Source organism: Notamacropus eugenii, chromosome 3, assembly GCF_028372415.1.
Source record: "Notamacropus eugenii isolate mMacEug1 chromosome 3, mMacEug1.pri_v2, whole genome shotgun sequence".
NCBI classification, from domain to species: domain Eukaryota; kingdom Metazoa; phylum Chordata; class Mammalia; order Diprotodontia; family Macropodidae; genus Notamacropus; species Notamacropus eugenii.
In genome coordinates, this window is record NC_092874.1 from 268,063,738 (window position 1) to 268,086,406 (window position 22,669).

Sequence of the window (22,669 nt, forward strand, 5' to 3'; positions counted from 1 at the left end):
CCTCTTTCTAAACTATGGATTTTACTTTTTACTTTATTAAAACAATTGAGATCATTCCATTGGTGCTCATCATATACCCTTCTGTTCATATCAAAACCCCTTAGTATAGTTTCTTGTTCTTCAGGCATTTCCTTCAGTCTGATTAAGAGATGTGCCTCTACCTTGCCAAGGTCAGCCCTTAGACATGTGTACTTGACCTCATCCCCTTTCATATTTTATAATAGACTGCATCTTCAATAATTTCCTCTCCCAACTTTATCTAATAATCTTCAATCTCTACCTATAGTTTCCTTCCTTAATCCCTTCAAATATACCCTTTCTCCAATTGTAAATGCAACTCCCCCTCCCCAAATCAAAAGAAAAAAATCATTGAAACCTACCACTCTCCTAAACTATCATCCTTTCTCTCTCCTTCCTATCTCAGGGAGTTATCTCCAATCACTGCTTCCACTGTCTTTTCTCTCACTGGTTCCCCAACTCCATATAGTCTTTCTTCCCCTCTCATTTAATAGTATTTTAGTTTTTCCAATTACTTGTAAAGATAGTTTTCAACATTCACTTACATAAGATTTTGATTTCCAATTTTTTCTCCCTCTATCCTCTCCAGGATGAAAAGCAATCTGATACAGGCTATACATGTTCAACCACATTATACATGTTCAACCACATTATACATATAGAATCATATTTCCACATTATTCATGTTATTAAAGAATCAGAACAAAAGGGAAAAACTATGAGAAAGAAAAATAAAGAGAAAATAATATGCATTGATCTGCCTTCAGACTCCATAGCTCTTTCTCTGGATGCAGATGGCATTATTCATCACAATCATGAGTCTTTTGGAATTGTCTTAGATCATTGTATAGCTGAGAAGAGTTAAGTCTATCAGAGTTGATCACTGCATGTTGCTGCAACTATGTACAATGTTATTCCTGGTTCTGCTAAGAAGTCCTTTTAAGAGACAAACAATTGTTTCTATTTTCACTCTCCTTCTGGTTCTAATGGAAGTTTGAGAAGTCTTCATCCATGATTTCTTGAAATATGATGTCTAGGTTCATTTTTTGGTCATGGTTTTCAGCAGCACAATGATTCATAGCGTGTTTTTTTCCTCTTTGCTTTATATTCCAGGTGAGTTATTTTTATGTTAGATACCTTGTATTTTCTTCTGTTTTTTAAAAATCTTCTAATTTGAATATTTCTTGTCTATTGAAGTCATTAACTTTTGTTTGATCTGTTCTAATTTTCAGGGAATCTATTTCATGCATAAAGTTTTCCACGTTTTGTGCAATTCCTGTTCATCACTTACTTCCAAGTCTTTCTTCTAGTACTCTTGTTTTTTTATCCTTAAGGAATCTCATTTCATTTTTAATATAACTTTTAAATTCTTGATTCATTTCTTCTAGGAATTCTAGTTGACCTTGTAGAAAAGTTATGTTGTGCTTGTTTTTGAGCTTTTCTTGTAGGTATTGTTCATGCCCTAGTCATCTCTGGATTTAAAATATCTCTTTAATTTGAGAGTTTTTGTTTATTATTAATTCTTCCAGATATATTGTCTAAATTAGAACTCTGGGTTCAAGCCAGGCTCTGTGCACTTTTGGAGGGACTGTCAGGATATTGTTGGGTAGTGGTCAATATTTCTTTGGGTCTTGCTGTTTTCTCTGGAGAGTAAGTGTTGTATTCTTCAAATATCTCAGGAACAGCTCAGATCAGGGGGCCCATCCGCCTTGCTGAATTATATAATTTGCAACATAGTCCTCCAGATACATCACACCAAACTGTATAAATGCACTAAGATGATCTTGTCCTTGTCTTTTCAATTCCATCAGCATTTGCTGCAGTAGAATCAGTGGCACCGAAACCTTCCAGCCTTGCCTGGAGAAGAACTTGAGATTAGCAGTATTTCCTTGTCAGGTAACCATATGTTGAGATTTGGGGTGCTCAGGACCCTAAAATACCAACATGCTGGGTCTTGACAAATGAATTTGACTCAACCTTTCAGTCAAAGTAAAACAAAGTTTATTAAAGATTCACCATATTGGGTTGACTCTTGAGGAGCCTCGTCATTCGTGATGCTTGAATTAATGAGCAGGCTAGATAGAATCTCAGCTAGACAGAGCTAGCTTGAATCTGAGCAACAGTCTTTCTTTTGACCTCACTAATCAAGTGATATTTTTCTCTCCTAAGTTACTATTGATCTCCTAATTGTCAAATCTAATGTTCTTTTCTCTGTCCTCATCCTGTATAATTTGATGAAGTCTTTCATGCTGTTCACAACCTTTTCCTTTCATATATTCTCTTTTCTTTAAGTCTTTGTGATACTGCTCTCCTGGTTTTCCTAACAACCTGTCTAATTACTCTTTCTTACATTTTTTTGGCAGCACATCATTCAAATCTTTCCTTTTGCCATGAGTGTTCTCCAAAGCTCTTTCCTGTATTCCCCTCTCTTATCTCTCAATATTCTCTCAAAGCAACCTTATCAAGTCTTGTTGGGTTAGCTCACAAATATGGATATCTGTGCTGATGACTCAGCAAATCAATATCTAGACCCAGTGTTTCACCTGAGTTTTAGCAATATATCTCCAATGGGCTATTTAACTTTCAAATTAGACATCCCTGATGAAAATTAAACTTAAGAGGTTCACAATTGAATGCCTTAATATTTCCTTTAAACCTTCTCTTCTCAATCTTTCTATTTCTTTGGTAGGTATTACCACCTTTTTGGATTCCAAGGTTCATAACTTTGACATTATCCTCAACACTCTTTCTAACCACTGCTATCAAAATACATGCTAAATCTTGCTCTTTGTACCTTTCCAATATCTTTAAAATCCAATCTCTTAACGTTGTTCACATGGTATCATCTTATTTCAAGCCCCTTAACTCTTGCCAAGGCAATTGCAACACACTATGACTTGCTCCTCTCAACGATATTCTCTTTCCATTCTATTCCATCCTAGGTACTACTATCAAAACAAATTTCTTTAAGTGCAGATATGACAAAGTGACTCACCTCTTCAGTAAACTACAATGATTTGTTATTGCATCTAGAATATAATGTAACTCCCTTTATTTAACCATTGCTATCCTATACATTTAAGACTAATATTATCTTCATAGCCAAATTGGAAAAATATGCTCATTCCCTTTGCATACTCTGTGATACAGGCCAACTGGCCTTCTCTTTTTTCCTCACACAATGTAATTCTTCCCCTCTTTCTGATTCTTTGACCTCACCATCTCTGTGTGGAATATACGTACTTCTCATCTCAACTCATAGAATTCCTCTCATGCTTTAAGATGCAATTCAAGCACCATATTGAACGTGAAGCCTTTTCCAATCCCAACAACTGTTAATGACTCCACTCCCAAACTACAGTGAACCGAAGCACTATGTAAATATTATACATATTACATATGTATGTAAATATATAATATATGTATTTATATTTGTAGTTTTCTATCCCCCATTAAATATAAGTGTCTTCTGAATAAATATTATTTTATTCATGGTACTTGTATTCCCAGAGCTGCCAAAGATTTTAGAGAAACATGAAAACAAACAAGATAATTCCTGTCCTTAAGCATTTTACATTATAGTGCAGGTAAGGTAGATGGCTTAATGGATAGAGTACTCAGCCTGGAGTCAGGAAGACCCTAGTTTAAATCTGGTTGCAGACACTTACTAGCTGTGTGACCTAGGAAAAGAAACTTAAAATGTATTTGCCTAAGGTGTAGTTAGGTGGCTCAGTCGAAAGAGTCAGTACTGGGACCAGAGTCAGGAGACCTGAGTTTAAATCCAGCTTTGGATACTTTTTAGCTGTGTACCTCCAGACAAATCACTTAATTTCTATTTGTCTTAATCCACTGAAGAAGGAAGTGGCAAAGTGCTTCAGTATCTTTACCAAGAAAACCTCATGTACAGTAGGGTCATGAAGAGTTGGGCAAGACTGAATGGCAACAGAGGGCACATATAAGAGAACTGAAAAAGGGGTGGAGATTACAAGTATGGTAGCATGGCTGGAGATTTCTGGAGAGCCTGACAGAGGCCTAGAATGAAGAAAGATAAGACCAGGCTAGCCTATCAAAGCCTACAGTGGCTCTTGGAATGGAGATTGATTCTCAAGTGGAGAGGCTTTGGAGGTAATATCCCAAGGGGAATAGAATGGCATAGAAATGGATTAGACAGGCATGTTCAGAGAGGTTTTGAATGAAATATGATCAATTCAACATTCTGAGTTGAAATAAACCACAGAATATGCAGGTGGTTTCATACAGTAGGCACCTGAAAGTACAGGACCCTCAGGGATGAAAATTGATATTTTTGAAATATATACAAATATACATAGTCTTTGTCAGTCCTTGCTTGGAGTAGAAGCAATAGCCTCTTCCTTCCTCCAGACTCTAACCTCTTCAGTCCATCTCTCAATTAGACGCCAAAAGAACCTGCTAAACGTATAGGTCTGGTGGTATCAATCTCTTGCTCAAAAGCAATGAGCTGACTGCTCTTGCTCAAGGATATTATACCAATTCCCCAGTATGTTTTTATTTGTTTTTAAATCTACATGTAGTAATATTTATTTCATATTATCAACAGTACCCATTACAATATTTCTAAAAACCCAAGCCACCAGAGTATAATCCTGACCAATACAATCGAGGAGATTTTCACCATCAATTTCTTGTTTGGAAGATTCTCTGATTAAAATGGTAAGTAAGTTTTCACTTGAAATGATAGGAATGACTATAAAAATAGGCAGGTTAAAAAACCTGTTTTATCTAAGACCCCTATTATCAGAAACACGGTTATCACTTCCCCCTGCCCTGCAAATATTGTGCAAGTTTATTAACACTTATTTTCTTTTCAACGAGTGAATTAGTCAGATTTTCACTTTTCTTAGACAAATGAATGTGCTGATTTTAAATCCAAGATTTGCCTTTAAAAAAAGAAAATGGGAATGATGAACAATTCCAATCCATCTTTCACTAAATAAATGCCTTCTGCTTCTTTGGCAACTTTATTTTCCACTTTCAAATAACAAAAAGAGGCCCATGATTTGTTATCATCTTAAAAAGTTAAGTGTGGAGGTCATATAAACCCAAAACACTGTTACTGAAACTTGATTCCTTGTGCCAGAGGATGGTCTTTACTGTAGTTGATGGTGCAAGTAGATCATCTCATATATTGCTTCCATGAGTCACTTCCCGATTCTCTGCCACCACCAGTATGCTTCTCACCTCCAAATGCACCTCCAATCTCAGCACCACTTGTGGGAATGTTGACATTTACAACGCCACAATCTGCTCCTTTAGGCCCAAGCCATCGAAAGATTCTGCTCAAGTCCTTTGTGAAGATACTACTTGAAAGACCCTGTGTTACTTCATTATTCCATGTATAGACTTCTTCTTCATTCTTGAATTTTAAAACATAAAGGATAGGAGCAAATGTCTGTGCACAACGGACGCATCATGATCAAGACCAGTCACAGTTGTTGGCTCTACGTAATTTCCAGGGTGATCTATAGTCTTCCCACCATAAACCACCATGGCACCTTACATTTTGGCATCTTCCACTGCACCAAGTAACATGTTTACTGCCTGTTTGGTGTGGAGAGGTCCGTAGAGGACATAAGAGTCCCAAGGGTTTCCAATAGGAACTTGGGCATATGCCTTTTTAAGCTTGTCTGCCACTTCATCATGGATGCTTTCATGCAAAAACAAGCATCTAGCAGTTGTACATCTTTGGCCCGCTGTCCCCACAGCTGCAAAAAGAGCCAAAGGAACAACTAAATTGAGGTCAGCATCTTCAAAACCAATAATAGCACTGTTTCCTCCAAGCTCTAACAAACTTCTCCCAAACCTCTCCTACACCATGACTGACACCTGTCTTCCCACTTGGGTGCTTCCTGTAAAGGACAGCAGATCTACCCGCTCATCTCTGGCCATTGCTGTGCCAATATCAGCACCACCACATGTCATGGAACAGATTGCACCAGGTAAATTGTTGTCTTCCAAAACTTTGGCAACTATCTTTGTGACAGCTACACTAATGAGTGGAGTTGTCGGTGTTCCTTTCCAAAGGCAGACATTCCCACAAATCAGAGAAATGGCATTATTCCAGCCATACACAGCCACTGGGAAGTTGAATGCAGTGATAATTCCAACTAAGCCCAAAGGATTCCACTGTTCAATGAGGGCATGGCCAGGTCTTTCTGAAGGCAAGATGGGCCCTCCAATCATTCGTGATAAACCATCAGCATAGTCACAGATATCCACATACTCTTGAACTTCTCCAACACCTTCCACTAAGATTTTTCCCATCTCCAAAGATACCAGGTTTCCTAAGATTTGGATCTTCAGTCGCAAGGCTTCCCCAATCTGCCTCACTATTTCTCCTCGTTAAGGGGCTGGAATATCTGCCCATATCTTCCAGGCTTCTTTGGCTTTCTTTAGTGTTTCTTCATAATCTGCCAGACTGGCCTGACAAACTCTTGCTATAGGTTCTGTTTTTATTTTTAAGACTATTTAAAACTTAGTTGATATTTATTTTTCCAATTCTATTAAGAAACATATCTTCATAACAAAGGACCTTAGTTAACATTGACTTTGCCCTTCCCCAATTTACTAATGAGGAAAATGAGGTATGGTGGGTTTAAGTGCCTTGCTTATAGTCTGAGCAAGTAAATTTCTGAGATAGTATTTAAACACAAATATGATTCCAAATACAATGATCTTTCCACTTACCTTCTTGAAGTTAACAATCAAACTGGATTGTCAGCTCTTGCCCAAACTTGACACTCCACCAATTTTTTTGGTTGTTTTTTGTTTTTTTTTTTTAGTCTGGGCATTCCCCAGGTTGTCCCCCATTCATGGAAAGACATCCTTCCTCATTTCTGACTCTAAGAATTCTTGTCTCCTTTCAAGACTTTGCTAAATTTTCAACCCCTCCATGAGGACTTTCCTTAAATTCTTCACTATTTATCTTCCATTCCTCCTTCAATAATGTATAAGTATTATAGTTAGTTGCATACATGGTAAATTTATGAATATAAGCCCCTTATAGAATGGAACTTTCCTGAAGGCAAGTGCTGTTTTACTTTTGTCTTTGTATAGAAAGTACCTGGCACAGTGCCTTTAACTTTGTAGAGAATTAAATATTTATTGAAGCGAATTTAGTTTTTTAGTTATTGTCCTTCATATTTCCATAGCATGAACTGAAATCATCAAGGGAGACAATATATATGTATATATATATATATATCAGAGAGAGAAGCAAAGTTTAGCTGTCCTCTTTAATTACCTCATTTCTTTTTTGCATTATGTGTACATTTTATTGTATGTTACAACTTGTACAATAAATTTTTCCCAGTATGTTTATATCTATTTTATAGGGCTTCGTATCACTGTTTTACTGCCTCAATATGATTATATAGGTTCATATTTGTTGTATCTTTGTTTTTATGACATAGTACATTTACTCAAGATATATTTTGGAGCTGAGTCCTTCATCAAGAACAAATTCCACGACTGAAAAATTATATCTATAGAAACAAGGATGCAAGAGGTAGCTTATCATAGTGTCTACAGTGTAAGATTTGGTTAGGATGATCTGGATTCCAACTGAGCCTCTGATACCATGTGACTCAGAGCAAGTTAATTAACCTCTAGAGTTGAGTCTGTCCGTCATTCAACAAGCATTTATTAAGGGCTTGGTATATGTGAAGTAATAAACACATACTAGGGATACAAATAAAGGCAAAAACAGGGAATCCACTTTCAAGGAGTTCACACTCTAAGAGAGGAGACAACATACAAAGAAGTACACGCATATGGATGAATACATATAGGCATGTATGCATACATAGACATATTCAGAATAGACGCGTGACATTTAAAAAGTTCAAGAGAATTTCTGCGTAATTTACTCATTTATAAATAATGTCACCATTTTTAAGAAAAGGTCAATGACACTCTCAAAAGCCAAAGATGATCATGACAGGGGACTCACAGCTTACATGCCCTTGAAAGAAGGGTGTTTCTGGCAGTGGAAATCAATTAACAACCAATGAGAGATGAACTTTACAAAGACAAGTGAGATCACTCCTATGAGGGGCTGAGAGTGACATCATGTTATTCTTGGACAGAGAGACTATCTCTACACCCAGACCACTTCCAACCTTGGGCAATCTAGACAAAGAGTCTATATCCCTGATCCAAGCCTAAGCTATTTGGGTAGGGAAGCAATGCCTAGAATGAGAAGAATATTAATCCTATCTTCCATCAGTCTTGTCCTAGAGAGATTGGACAAGAAAATAGGACAATGGAAAAAATTAAGTTGGGGTCTCACTACTTTTAATAATTGGTTGTTAATATAAGAGAGAAATAATAATTTCTCTCAGATGGGAGAGAATTTCAAAGGAAAGACACAATTAGAAAGATCCAAAAAATTCTCATATAGATAGTAGGATTTGAGTTGAGTCTCACAGGAAACAAGGGATATTGGATAGTAAGGAGGGGGCAGAATATTCCAGGAGAGGCAATTCAAAGTCAGAGAGTTTGGGATGTAATACGGGGTGCAACTCCCTAGGATTTATCTACAAAACTAAAATTGGAATATGACCTACCTTGGAGGAAAATGACCTGAGATTTCACAACACTAATGAAGCAACACATAATTTGCATATGTAGTCACTGAGTTGAACATTTCTTTGGAAAAAGATAATATATTTACAAAATTTCATTTTACAGTGTGACTTCCAGGAATAAATATATTACAGTGAAAGTACAAAGTGCTTGTGTACAAAGACAGAAAAGAAAATCACAACTGTATACACTTTAAAGTTTACAAGACTATTTCTTCATACTTTCTACTTGAGGTTAGCATAAGGATGGGATTCACATCTTTAAGGTTCAATTTAGTTCTAAAGTTAGGATTCTATGGTTTCATTCCAGTTAGTAAGGATCAAAAAAGCAGCATGATGAAAGAAAGAGAATACTCATTCTGAGATCAGAACACTTGGTTTCAAATATTACCTCTGAAACATATTACCTGTGTCTTCCTGGGCAAGTGACTTAACCCTTCTAAGCTTACTTTTCATCATCTACAAAATGAGGGGGCTGTATTCGTGGCCTCTGGGGTCACTTGCTGATTCAGTGTCATGATTCTGTCATCCATTTGACAAATAATGTCATTGAAAATATAAGAATTCATTCTTGGTCATATAGCAAGAGTAAAGATTTGGACACAGGTGTCCTGACTAAATTCCTACCCTTTCTCCCTTGAACAATACCATGCAAGTATTATAGTTCCCATCCAATACATGAAGGAACTGATGCTCACACATTTTAAGGTACTTTTCCCAATTTTAGATGACCAGTGAGTGTTCAAGCTGTGGAGAGAGCTCATGTCTTCTGATACTAAGTCATTTTGTCATGATTTCATCCTCTTTTAAATATATGGATTCCTTTTCTCTGGATAACTATATGAATTCTCCATTAAAAGCAAAAAAAAAAAAACTTTTGAGGCTTTATTGCCACTTCTATATCAGTATTGCTTTCTATATATGATGAATCAATTCTCCTCCTTCTTGTTGGGCTGACATATAAAAACAGATCCACTCAAGATTAGTATCTTTTACTATTTCTGAGAATGAACTTGGTTGTACTCATCATTACTTTTATTCCTCATTATGACTCTCAAGTTTTCATTATAAAAACTCTCATTTCTTAGGCTTGTATTTAAGACTCTACATAAGGTGGCTTCAGCTTACATTAACATTAATTTAGGCCAGGGTGATATTTTTGAAATAAATAAAGTGTGATTCTGGCTCTTTCCTAGCTCACTTTCTGTTCCATAATGAATGTCACTCTCTTCACTGCCTTTTATTGCTGACCAAGAACTTGATGTGAGCTTTGATTACCCCAAGCCTCCATCTCTGCCACTGTACCTTTGATAGATTGCTTCCTGGAATACTCATGGTACATACCAAAGATTCAATATTTGCTCTGATTGGGAATAATTATAGATATAAAGCAGGATATTGCTACAGTTTGAAAGAATTTTGACAATGAGAATAAAACCTATCTTTTCCAATATAGCTGTAGGATCTCACCGATGAAGAGAAGGAACAACATATTCATTTATGGAATTATTCATTTAGGGAAAGGCGGAGATTATAAACAGGAAAAAGAAAGAAAAGAAGACAGGAAGAAAGAGCAAGACAGGCAGAAGAAAGAAGAGAAGGGAAGAAGGAAGGAAAGGAAGGAAGAAAGGGAAAAAAGAATGGAAAGAAAGAAAAAGAAAAAAAAGAAAAGAAGGAAAGAAAGGAGAAAAATTTTAAAAAAATGACACTGGACAAATTCTCTTTGTACTTAGCCAGAATCTGATAAAGTATGATCCAGATGTCTTTCCATCTCCTCCACAATAAGTGTTGGAGCTTAAATAGAAGCTATCTTGCTACTATGGATACATTACAGAAACAAAGTAAAGAGCCTGCTAGGGGCACAGTGGATAGAGAGATGGGTCTAGAGTCAGGAAGACTTTTGCATTCAAATGTAGCCTTAGATGCTTACTAGCTGAGCATTCCTGGACAAGTTACTTAACCCTGCTTACTTTAGTGTTGTCTTCTGTAAAATTAGATGGAGAAGGAAATAGAAAGACACTCTCTTATCTTTGCCAAGAAAACACCAAATGGGGTCATGAAGAGTCAGACATGACTGAAATGATCAAACATATTCAAGAGAATACAAAGAAGGAGCTTCATAAGTGACAGAGATACTAGAATGTTTGTAAGGTTGTAACATAGACAGGAAGACTAAGAAGAAAAAAGAATACAATAGAACTGTGCAACAGGAAAGCAGAGATGGCTGCTCACCTTACTTATCTGTTTGATTATTTGGAAGAGGATATCAAAATGTAGGGAAGAAACAATTCAGGCAGCCTATTTTTCTTTCTGGGGAACTCATTTTTTTATCATATTTTTTTTTTTTTTGGTTTTATTATGCCTCTGCTTCTCTCCCTAAACAGGTGTTTCAATGTTGAACACCAAGAATGTTCCAAAGAGAGTCTTGAAACATCATTATTAATGCTGCCCTATTTACCTGGGGGAGTTTTCCTCAATAAATAAGCAGTAGCATTGGGTTACCTCAAGATAGGTTTCCAGGTCATTTTTCCATTTTCTCTTGGGTGTTTGGACTAAAGAATTTCAGAGTTAAAACTCTTTTATCTCAACCAGTATCTAAACAAGAAATTCATTTTTCCTATTCCTTATAGATGGTCAAAGATTTCCCAAGAGGGAGAAGGCATTGTTCATTCAATATCAGTTCTAAACATTAAAATATTTTTCCTTATATCCAAGATTCTTCAAATTTTTTTTTGTGTAAATGAATGTGTCTTAGACACTTTTGATAATTTAGTAAAGCTTATGTAATCATTTTCAGAGAAATGATTTAAATGCATAAAACAAAATACTTAGAATTTCAAAGAAATCACTAATGTTGGAATAACTCACAACATTCACAATATATTCACATTTTGATAACTGAATTTATATATGTATATATATATGCTTTACATAGATATACACAAATATACATAACACAAAATAGTTTCACAGACATCCACTTAAGGACTCTACCCTTAGAGTAAGCTGAAATCTTTCAACAATGATCCATCAATCCTTGTTCTGTCTTGTTGATCTAAGTAAAACAAATCTAATCAATCTTCCATTTTTCAACCCTTTAAATATTGAAGAAAGCTGTCATATCTCCCTTAAATATTTTCTTTTCTAGATGAAACATCCCTAGTTTCTTCAACTAATCTTGTTTGATGCATTGTAGCTACCATATTCATTTCCCTTATAACCTTGAAATGCCTTTGCAACCTGGAACCAGGCTCCTATGCCACTTACTGGCCATCATTTCCAGATCATTCAGTTCTTCATGGAACCCTGCCTCTGCTCTAGCTCTCTTTTAAAGTATGGTCTCCTTTTATTAGCATTCAAGTTCCAGGAGGACAGATGCAAAGAAACCTTTATGTTTGGGTATGACTTGGATAATGTATCCTTTGAAATGGCTTCAGCTCTGTGTTTTATGTCTTTGGAATGAAGGCAAAAGTAAGGATGGCTTATTGGGCCACAAGTTATAGAAAGACTAAATAGGATGAGGGCAAGGCAGGGTGCTGAAAGACGAGAAATTCTCTTGAGTAGTATGGTGGATCTTGGTGAAGAGATGCTCATGTTTTTCTCAGATATTAGAACAAAAGACAAGATGAAGGAAAATGGTGTAGAGAACTTTTGAGGTGTAGATTAGAGATAAGGTTTCTCATGGTATTCCCTATATTTTATCACTAGGGAAGGGAGTTAATATTTCTTCTAATTAAAAGGAGGTAGGAGGGTTCTTGGGACCTCGAGGAAAGAAAAAAAAAAAGTAATGGTCTCTGTAGAGAAACTCAATGAGGAAAGTCCATTATACTATTTAAAGATACATAGAACTGCTATGTTATTTGAGAGTGGTTTTAATATGTGGTTCCCTCAAGAAATCATTACTAGGACTAACAAATAGAAAATTAGAAGGTCAATTGACAGATATATGGGAAGGATACCCTGATAATTAGAATGGTCCTAAATTGAATGTGAAGCAATGAATTTCCTATCAATAGAGGTGTGAATTAAAGAGTAAATGATATTTTGCCAGTGGTTTTATGGAGAAAATTCACATTTCAATTACTATTTTTACTAGGTGAACTCTGAAGTTCTTTAAAACTCTAGGGTTCTATGATTCTATAACTTAACTGTTCAGAGTAGTGGCAGTAGCTATAAACCAGGTCTTTAAGAGGGCAGTAATAGTAGTAGTGGCATCTGCTTCTTTTGAAAATTTTGGTGGCCATAGCCTAAACTAAGTGATTTGAGAAAATACCTTCCCCTATTCCTTTCCAGAGGAGGGATGCTAATAAGTGTGGAACATTGCATGTATTGTCAAATTATATTTTTCAATATATTGATCAGTTATTTTTTTATTTTCTTAAAAAAAAGAACTTATGTTACATGGAAATGATCCTCTAGAAGGAAATTGGGAAGGACAAAGAGGAAAAGTAGGTAATATAAGTTAAAGCTTTGAAAAATTTATTTAAAAAAGTAGTAGTGGCAATGGTACATGCCATCCTTAATTGCAGTGGTAGAAGCCTGGGGTGGTGGTGGTAAAAAAAAGAATACAAAGAGAGGAGTCCTAATCAGCTTCTGTGAAAGGTAAGCAGTAGGCAGAGGGAGAGGAGTTGCTCTAAGTGCATATAGGTGGGATAAGAATGGTAAAATCCAAGGCAGGATGGCTCTTTGCAAGGAGGCCATTAAAAGTCAGGGATTCCCATTTATATATCACTTATGTTTTTCAAAAAGCTTCCTTATTCTTCTTTGAAATTAATTAACAAATATCCTTTAATGTGTCTGACTTAATGTGCTTCACCATTTCTGGTGGATAAAGAAGCAGGTACAAGGGAGAGGTTAAATAATTTTACTCAGTAGAACAGAATCTGAATATCAGTTCAAACAATCAATCAATCAATTAACAAATTAATAGGTATCATTAATGCTTTACTATTTATCAAATACTATGCTTAACACTATTGGATTACATAGGAAAAGAAAAATAAATTTCAACCCTCAAGGAAAATAAAATGAGCTATACACAACTTTCCTCAAGTCTTCTGCTTAGTTTTCTGGGCAATATTATCTTAATTTTATATCAATTTCTGATTTGAATATTTTTTGTTATATTCCTTAAATCTTTCAAAAACCACACTTTGAAGAGGGAATGTAAAATCCTAGTAAAGATCTGCCTCCAATTCAGCCTACAACAGCAATATATAGCCTCAGATGTAAGAGAAACAAAAGTATGTATGTGTGTGTGAGAGACAGAAAAGGCAGAAGTAGAGAGAGGAAGAGTGGAAGAGAGAGGGAGAGGGAGAGGGAGAGGGAGAGGGAGGGGGAGAGGGAGAGGGAGAGGGAGAGGGAGAGGGAGAGGGAGAGGGAGAGAGAGAGAGAGAGAGAGAGAGAGAGAGAGAGAGAGAGAGAGAGAGAGAGAGAGAGAGAGAGAGAGAGAGACAGAGAGACAGAGAGAGAGACAGAGAGAGAGAGAGAGATTTCTCAATTGTTCTTTCATAGGTTAAAAATACTCAATTTTGGAAAAAATTTTTGAGAAAAATTTGGAATATCATCTGTTGCAATCCTTAAATGAAATGAAAAAAAAAATTTAGTAAGTACTTTGTGGAAAAAAACAACACTGTGCCATTCGTTGTAACTACAAATAGAAATTCAAATTACCCCCACTCTCAAGGAGCTCAAAGTCCAATAAGGGTAAAATGTCATTTTAATGGAAAGGTTTTTTTGGTGTTTAAAGTTTAGCAGCAAAGCAAATGATAATATATCTTCTTTCTATCAATTCCAGTTGATCAAATCACATCTGCTTTTGGCATTGGGTCATTTGATAGCACCAAAAGCTTTGGTGAGGACAGATTTCTCCTATGGATTTTAGTAGCTTTGACTGCTGGAGAAACAGGGGTTGCAGCCCCTGAAAAGGCAGCTGCCAAGTATCATCCCTACAAACATTATGCTCATGGATAATGGCCAGAGAGCCTGTGACCTATGCCAAGCTATGCAGATATCTTGAGCACAAGGATTCTAGGCTCTTTCCACCTCAGTCTAAGGAATGGTGACAGAGGTGATTTGGTTTACCTGACACATGCACTTCCTATTTCTTTCTCCAACCATGAATAAGAATTAATTTTTAATAATAGTTTTAATTTATTTAATCTCTATTTATAATTTTTAATAATTGATAACAACAACCATTTACAATAACCCCCAAATGTGCCAACCTTTTTGAAGTGCTTGAAGAACCATTTTGTATGACCTCTTTATAATAGTGTTTTAACTGTGGAGAGTTTAAGGACATGTGTGTCTTTATCCAGTGTATTCTTCTTCCTAGGAAAGACTTGTGCACTGGGCTCTGCTACAAGTTTCCTGAGATCTCATGCTCATCTAACCATTTCACTGCAGAGAAAGAGTAAGGCATCACAGACCACAGAATGCTTGCCTGAAGTATAGCAGAGATAATAGTATTACCCTCAAACAAGAACCAATTGTTATTGCAGAAACATAGGAGGTTGGATGTATATTTCTTCTTTTCTTATGTTACACTTCTGATACGACCATTTCTTTTTCAATTTATGGAGAATTCTACACTAGCTAAGCCATCCAATTGGACAAAGTAACAGGATATTTAACTGAGGAATAGGCATTTATGTCTTAACAACAAAAAATAATTTCCCATAGCTAGATTGTGTAGAGATTTGCATGCTTGAATTACACCAAAATATTCATAAATTTTGCTTAGCTAAATCTGCTTCAGCAATTTCTAAGGTTAGGAATTGTGTACTTGTTTCAGATAAGACATTGATATTAAAACAACAGTGTTTTTAGAAAATATTTCCCAAATGGAGATTTGCCCTCATTCCATTCCTCTTTCATTTCACTTTATAATCAATAAGATTAGAAACCTTCACGAATAATTACAAATAAGACTTAGTTCCTTTTTTCTCTACTGTGACATTTTTTTTGAAGCTACGAACATATCAGATGAGATGACTCAAATAATCTATTTCATAAGGTGGAAAAAGATTTATTGTGCATTATAAACTTGAAATTTCTATTAATAGACAAAAAGAAAAAAAAATACAAAGCCAAAAGCAAGAGTATCACATTTTTGGGGGGTTTGCTTCTTTACACAAAGATGCCATATTCCCTTCTGAGCATATCCTGTATTCTCAGTATAGACTTCAAAAATGAGATCTCTTTCTTTGGCAAACAGAAAGCTAGAGACAGAAATGGCTGAGACTCCCTCTTGGTTTGAAGTAATTAAGTACCTAAGTTACAGATACACATATTTCTGTCAAGGTAGAATAAACATATTTTTCAGTTTTATAAATGACAAAAGTGCTTCATGTCAGTAAAGGAAATGCTTTCCCTGGTTGCTGAGATTAGCTGTCATCTGAGCTCCACTGTTTAATATTAATTATAGGGTTTTCTTGCAGTTGGTGGTCTCAGTGGTTTTGTTTGTATGTTTTTTTATTATGGTTTTTTTCTTTTGAAGGAGGTTTTTAGTTTTGGTTTTCATCTCAAATTGAATGGAGAAGAATGATAGGCAGAAAAACGCTAAATTCAAAATTTCCCTCACTTTGTATCCTATTTCCCTTGACTCTGAGGCCCAATGTGGACAATACCAGAAATCGTTTCTATCATCACAGGTGATTCGCATTGCATATCCAGCAGGATTCACATAGGATTCAATAACAACAAGAAAGAAAACAAAATATTTATTAAGCTCTATTTTGTGTACAGTGCTTTACTAGACATTAGGGATATCCACATAAAGACTCATGCAATCTTTACACATTGGCATAGAGTAATAAGCAAAGACTTGTGAAATTAACACCAATGTAGAGAATTTTAAAAACTTCTCAAAATAACATTAAAATAAGATCAATCATCATACAACTAGAATTTTTAAGTGACAGCCATGGGTCAGGTTCTGTACAATGTCCTGAGGATGTAAAAACAAAAAATACAGTCCCTGACCCTCAAAAGAATATATTCTACCAAGGGAGACAACTTGTGTGTAGGTGAGTATATACACACACACACACACACACACATTTTTTTTTTAAATGAATATTTGGTAATTTGGCAGACAGCATCAGGGAAATATTCATATAGAAAGTGGTGCTTGAGTTGGGTTTTGAAGGAAGTTAGGACTCTTGAGAGGAGAAGGAGGGGAAGAATTACAGATATGGGATGGGCAGCAACCATTACAAAGTCACAATCTCTCCCTCTCTTTCATTCCTAATTCTTTCAAAGATGCCCATGTTTTCCACATCTTGAAAAAACAAAGAAACAAAATACATTTCTTGATTTTCTACCCCCATTTTCTGACTTTCACAAATAAGACTTACTATTTTTCTGCTCTGGGAATTTTCTCTGGCTATCCTCCATGTAGGGAATGCTTTTTATCCCTGTCAACTGCCTTCTTTGCCTTTCTTTAAGTCCCAAATAAAAGTCCATCTTCTGCAGGAAGCCTTTCCTGAACTATCTTGCCTGCTTTCTCATTTGTTTCCTATTTATCCTGTATATGATTGTACATATTTTTTCACTTGTTCTTTCCCCCATTAGATGGTGATCTCCTCGAAGGCAGGGAACTGTCTTTTGGCTTTTTTTTTTTCTTTGCATCTCTAGAATTTATTTCAGTGTCTGAAATATAGTAGGCACACAATAAGTGTTTCCTGACTTACTTGCTGGCATGTGGAACGTCATGTCTGAGAACGAGAAAGACCAATTTTCCTTGACCATGGAACTTATGAAATGCAATAATATATAAGGCTGGAAAGGTTGGTTGGGGCTAAGTTGTAATGTTCTTTAATAAGCCAATAAACATTTACCGAATTTATGCATGAATGGCATACATATTATGCAAATTATAAGTTACACATAAGTAGATTAGTTTGGTGGACTAATTATTACTTCATCTCTAGGAAGTTGAAAAGGAGTTCAATTTCAGGAAACAAAGCAGTAGATGAATAACTTTTGTGCATCTTACTACAAGCAAAGAAATTAAAATGGATTGGATTTCCCATCTTAAAGAAAAAAAATGTTAAATAGATAATTACAAATAAAAACAAAAAGCTTATCTCTGCTTTAATAGAATAAAAAATCCATATGGTTCAGGAAAGTGAAAAGTCCATTACCTATGGTCATGCTTCATTTGGAGCATTGACATAATGAAATATATTTTCAAGTTTCCATCACTTATTAGACCAATATAGGTCATTCTTCATTAAAAACCAGAATATTGAAAAAATATGGATCTTGATTCTTTTTGATAGAACTACTTGTATGAAAAGGTCCTTAGTTTTAAATTACTCCAAAGAGAAAAAAAAGATAAAATAAATGACCATATTTCTGCTTTAGTATTCCTTTTGTATATTTGATTATGTGAAATGTTTTATTATTAAACATAGAAAATATAGGAAAGTGTTACATCAATACATGATATTTTCTTAAATTATCAAAGTCAAAATCATGGATGTTTTGAAACATAGATGTTGTAGAAACAACATTGAAGATCTCTGATTACAAAGGTAATGCGAGTGAATCACTATGGGGATGTATGGTGAAGATATTGGAACACACACAGGTCTCAAGTTCTCTTTCCCCTCATAGACTTCACTTTTGAAATCTCCTGAATAATGGATAATTTCAGATTACTGAATTTTATAGTTTTCATACTTATGAGGTAGCTAGGTAGCTCAAAGGATAGAGGATAGGACCTGTAGCCAGAGACACACGAGTTCAAATGTGACCTCAGAAATTTTCTGCTTGGGTGACCCGATGTAAATCGTCTTATTTCTGCTTGCCTCAAGTTTCTTAACCATCAAATGGGGTAATAGTGGCAGTTACCTTCCAGGGTCATTGTGAGCATAAAGTGAGATGATATTTATAAAGCATTTTTTAAAAAATGTTAAGGACACCTAAATGATGACTTCTTCTTGCTGTGTTTGGGTTGTTGTTGGTTGTAAAAAAGAATATATAACATTCAAGGTTATTACTTTTACTTCCTTTCCTCCCTACCCTCATCAGAAACCATAGTTTACTAGAATATTTATAGACTTTAGAGTCAGGAAAACAAAATATAACAACAACAGCAGCACCAAAACACCTCTGTTTAAATACTACTTCTGGTGATGGGGCATCTAGGTGGTGCAGTGGATAGAGCACCAGTGCAGGAGTCAGGAGGACCTGAGTTCAAATCTCACCTCAGACACTTGACATTCACTAGCTGTGTGACCTTGGGCAAGTCACTTAACCCCAATTGCCTCATTCTGGGTCATCTCCAGTCATCCTGATGAATATCTGGTCACTGGATTTAGATGGCTTTGGAGGAGAAGTGAGGCTGGTGACCTGCACAGCCCTCCCTCACTCAAAACAAAATCAAGTGCAAGTCATATCATCATTTCTCTTATGGCAGGCTCTTCTTCAGCAACGAAGGACAAACACACACTTCTGGTGATAACTGGCCCTATGATTATGGGAAAATTGCTTATTTTTCAGAGCATCAGGTTTTTTTTTAATGAAACAACTTTTCTTTCTTCTAAACCCAGTCTCCTTGTCATCTATGTCCATTTTGTGATCCTAAGTGCTTAATAAACAAATAAACTTTTTTTCCCCTAAAATGAACAAAAAAAAAATCAATAATATTCTTCTATGGGTGACCTAAAGCAGGGAGGACTATGGGTAGGAAATTCTTATGGAGTTGCTTTTAAATATATTCTCATATTTTGAATTTTTTTAAGGCTTAAAATGTCATCATGAGAGCCACTTGATGGGAGATATATGTTCATGTATTTGGACAAAATGGTGGAAGGCCTGGTACCAAGAGGGATATTTTATAAAAATTCAAAACAATTCCTTATAAAAATGGTTGTCTCAAAATGAGGGAGTGACATAATATATTAAGCCCATTAATTCATTCATTATTTATTTATTTTTGTATGGTCAACTGATTTCATAGGCAAAAATTAAAATTTTTATTTTGTACTGTAGATCTGAAATTATTTTGCAAATAACAATTTTATAAAGTCACCTGGGGCATTGAGAAATAAGGTGACCTTTCCAGATCATATAATCAGTGTATCTCTGTATCAATAAGCACTGCAACGTACACAGGGGGTCCATTATAACAGGTTGTTAGATCTGCATTCATAAAAGGAAAGGCAACTTTCAAGAGGTTAACAATCACTTTAATCAAGCTTATGTATCATTCTTTTAACCAAGCACATGTATCATTCACCTAATTCTGGGGAGTCAGCACCCTGAACTTCAAAGAAAATACAGAGAAATCAAAAAGTCAACAGGCATGGTTTCCTCTGTTTGAATTCAACAGAAAATTGGACCCCAACTGTCTTACTACAGTTACCAGAAAGAGAAACAAGACATCTGGGTTCTCAATGCCTGGGGCGTGGGGGTGGAGTTCCTTAGAGGCTTCCCAGAGTTCTCATCTGGCACTCAAACTTTCTTGCAAAAATTAAACCCCAAAGTAAAACTTCACCCTCAGAGAATTTATACCTTTTTTAGAATCAGAGGGCATCCCAGCCCTTGAGAACCAGTGCCTTATTAAGAAAAGCTGTGAGTGTTCCTACAAATCTTCTCTAATCAAACTTCCCTAAAGGGTCAGATCCATTAATGGATGAGGAAGATCTTAAATCACATTAACAATACAAACACATATACTGTTTCTGGTTAAAGAAACTCTTGTTCCTGTACTTACTCCTAGTAAAGACTCTTGATTGATAAAGGCAAGGTTCAATCAAGCACTTGATTGTACTAAAACAAAAACAGCAAAAGATCCTAATTTTACTTGCCATTATAATCTCTGAGGCAGAACCTGAATTCAAGTTATCTTGATTCTAAAAATGTCCCTCTGGCCACTACACAAGGCTACCTCTTAACAATCTAAATTACCTTCCCACCCCTAAAAATTATATCCCTTAAACAGAGGCAAATCAACCAAAAAAATCCATCTGATTTCTATGAAAAGTGGAAAGATAAGTGACTGAGAATGTATAGGATCATAGTTCATAGACTCTGACTAGAAAGGAACCTCAAGGTCATCTAGTCTGGTCTTCTCATTTCCTAGATGAGGAAATTGACTCCCTGGAAATTAAATGATTTGTCGAAAGCTCTTTAGGGCACAAATGCCCAAGATGGAATTTGAACCCAAGTCTTTTGACTAAGTGCTTTTTTCAATGCACCATTATCCTCATTATATTAATAGCTTGCTTACTTACTTAATCTTAGTAAATCGAAAGATTTCTTCATAACAGAATAATATTAATAAGTACAGGGTATCAGGTGCTTCTGCATGTCTCTCCCACTCCTCCCTGCCCTGAGCCACCCAGAACAAATCAAAACAAAGAACAAGTGCCAAAGGGGTGCGCTTCTTCCCTGATATTCCTGGATACAGCCCCCTTCTCAATTCAAAATCTTTGGCTGAGAACCCAGAAGAAAAAATCTACCAGGAACCTTAACATCCTTCCTCATTCCTAGACTTTGTGTGGAGGAAACCTCCAGGGACTACCTCTCCCTCCATTTTATAAGGCTATTCAAACTGCTTAGATGAGCAAGGAATATTAGCTACAGTCTTAACAGAAAGATGATCTTGAAGTTACCTTTAAGTTCTACCATTTGCTATTGCACTGGTTCTTAAGACTCTCCCAGACTTTCCACCTATCTTATCACCAATGTGCTCTCAGAAAATCTTGAACTTATGTAATCTTCCTGATGCTCCATCATTTTTCTTTCCACTCATTGAACTCCCTTATATGTTGACATTGGTGATCATTTAACCAAAACATAATCAAGAAAGTAGGATAAGCTAAGAAGGAAATCACTTTTTCCATCTCTATTGTTGGAAAGATAGTCATAGTAGTAGGGGTTATTTTTGAATATAACCGGAAGAAAAGATCTAACTTTTCCCTTTCTTTCCTATGGAAAAGAAGGAAAGGACTCTCTATGGACTATAATTAGTCTAATTAACCAAGTTGTGAACATTTTGAAAGCTAATGTCTTTGGAAAAAATGTGCTTTACTATACAGGGTCTAGAGTAATTCAACACAATTAAAAGTCTTCAAATTTTCATGAGCCCTATGAATTTAAAAGAGATTAACATTCTGGGAATCTGCAAATGCAAATTTCCCTTCTTAAAAATTTTAGAAGGAAATCTGTTCCCAGTCAAGTAGTGAAAAACTGTCTTTTTTTTTTGTTTTATCTGTTTTTTATATAAAAGTCTAGCTAATAGTTGATATTCAAAGTAAATTATTCCTGAAAATACTGTAAAAATACTAGGTTTTGAAAACATGTTTTTTAAAGCAGTTTCTAACAGATAAATATTAATTAATTTATTTTACTGTATATTCCAGGGAAACAACCTTTTTGGCATAGGGGTTCAACAACAAACACCACCACCACCACCCAAAGCAACAACAATGATAATAATATATTACATAATGCTTACTATGTTCTATCTGGGACAGCTAGGTGCAGTGGATAGAGCACCAGTGCAGGAGTCAGGAGGACCTGAGTTCAAATCTCACCTCAGACACTTGACATTCAATAGCTGTATGACCTTGGGCAAGTCATTTAACCCCAATTGCCTTATCCTGGGTCATTTCTAGCCATCCTGATGAATATCTGGTCACTGGATTCAGATGGCTTTGAAGGAGAAGTGAGGCTGGTGACCTGCACAGCCCTCCCTCACTCAAAACAAAGTCAAGTGCAAGTCATGTCATTACTTCTCTGATGACATAGTCTTTTTTGGCAAGGAAGCATAAACACACACAGCTATGTTCTATCTAGGTTAATAACAATCTTGAACAATAATCCAAGATGAATCGGCCTACTTGAAATTGATAGGAACCCTACTGGAGAAGCAGGAGATAGCATGTACTAGATTAATCAAATCAGCAACAGCATAGTTCTCCCCTCCCAGACCACAAGCCCAGCCTTTCCCTTACCCCCACCACTCACCATCCAGGGGATGATTCCTGTAGAAAGCTGAAGTTTTCATA

At 35.8% G+C, this 22,669-nt stretch overlaps 1 pseudogene; it reads right to left on the bottom strand.

Annotated features, from left to right (window-relative positions):
- Positions 1 to 5,018: 5,018 nt before the first annotated feature.
- Positions 5,019 to 17,360, bottom strand: LOC140531100 (alpha-aminoadipic semialdehyde dehydrogenase pseudogene; annotated as a pseudogene).
- Positions 17,361 to 22,669: the final 5,309 nt, after the last annotated feature.